The following is a 1,625-nucleotide window of genomic DNA, read 5'->3' on the forward strand; positions in this document are numbered from 1 at the left end:
AGCCCAGGAGTTCAAGGTTGCAGTGAGCTATGATCCTGCCGCTGCACTCCAGCCTGAGTGAGAGCAAGACCCTGTCTAAAAATAAAATAAACCAAAGCTAATTATACAAGGACTTTTTATATCCAGGAGGCTTACAAATACCAGATCCATGGAAAATTGACTTGAAAATTTAACTAAGATGTCTTAGTTTTCTGCTCTAAAGCAATCCAATTTCATTAGCAAAGTTGACTTTTCCTTAGTAAGTGCACCGCTTTTTAGAGTATTTATGAAGTTACTGCCTATCTTTCATGTTTAGTACCCTCGGATCTTAAAGGTAACCATGACTAGAAATAGAATATGACATTTTCATATAAACTAATAATGTATGTGTCTTACTTCTTAACGGATGGATGCTATGAAAGATGAAAATGGCCACCAGAATGACTGTAAGCAGATGGCTGGCTCTAAAGGCAGGTGTCTCTAAACACACGTCAACATAGGTGGAACCCCTCTCAGATTTAGTTTAAGAGACAGGGTCTTGCTAGTTGTCTAGGCTGGCCTCAAAATCCTGGGCTCAAACCATCCTCCTGCTCAGCCTCCTAAGTAGCTGGAACTACAGGTGCGCAGCACTGGATCCTGGCTTCAACATTTTGTAGGGCAGATTTTCAACATACAGACATACTTTGTGTTGCTCCTGTCTTTCCCACAAAAAAGCAGAGTGTGAGTAAGTTTCAGGTGGCTCTGCAACAGGCTTGTTCTTTCATCCTGGGTGGGGCAAGATAGAGCCTAAGCTGAGGGCCAGACTCTGTCTTTTTGGGGAGGTGGTAAGAGGGAGGCAGCACAGGCCACACAGCACAGTGTGTGTAGACCAAGAGAGAGGGGTCAGCACAGGGTCTAAGGGCTCAGCAGAGGCTTCTGCTACTTTTACAAGGAATATAGGAGCAGGTATCTGCACTTTGGAAATCTGCTTTGGCTTTTCACAAATATATCCTTCCTTTCAGGGTATCTCATATGTTTTCTTTAGAAAATTTAAGCCTGACTCAGCCATAGACAGGGAACAGGTTATGTGGCTTAAGCTTTGGCCTAAATCCAAAATAGAGGACAGCGTATGCTCCTGGGAGGCAGGAGGAGAATCAAGGAAACGAATACCACGGGGAGGTGACACAGAGGGAAAACCACCCTGAAGGGTTTTAGGACAGCACATGCTCCTGGGAGGCAGGAGGAGAACCAAGGAAAAGAATTCCACAGGGAGGTGGCAGAGGGAAAGCCACCTTGAAGGGTTTCAGGAAGGCTGTGTCGTTAAAATGCCTCCCAAACGAGCCTTCACCACACCTTCATTCCAAGTAGCTCTGCCAGTTGCCCTGGACTTCTAACTGGAGGGGGCCTAGGCTGCTGTTTAAGTCTCAGGACAAAACAGCTTCTTACGTGCGAATGCTGGAGGTGATTCTTCTCCCTTTACGAAACAAACCCAAGCCCATTCGGAACAACACTGCCCACCTCGCTCCAGCTGTGATGCTTTGGCATCCAAGGGCAGGGGAGAGAAGGGGCTGCACAGACACCTCACGCTTTCCTGTGCTCCCCACGTGAAAGAACGCCAGTTAAAAAAATCAAGAGTAAGAGGTATTTGAAGAAAGGGGAAGAGAGAA

The sequence above is a fragment of the Gorilla gorilla genome, chromosome 18 (assembly GCF_029281585.2).
Source record: "Gorilla gorilla gorilla isolate KB3781 chromosome 18, NHGRI_mGorGor1-v2.1_pri, whole genome shotgun sequence".
Taxonomy (NCBI): Eukaryota; Metazoa; Chordata; class Mammalia; order Primates; family Hominidae; genus Gorilla; species Gorilla gorilla.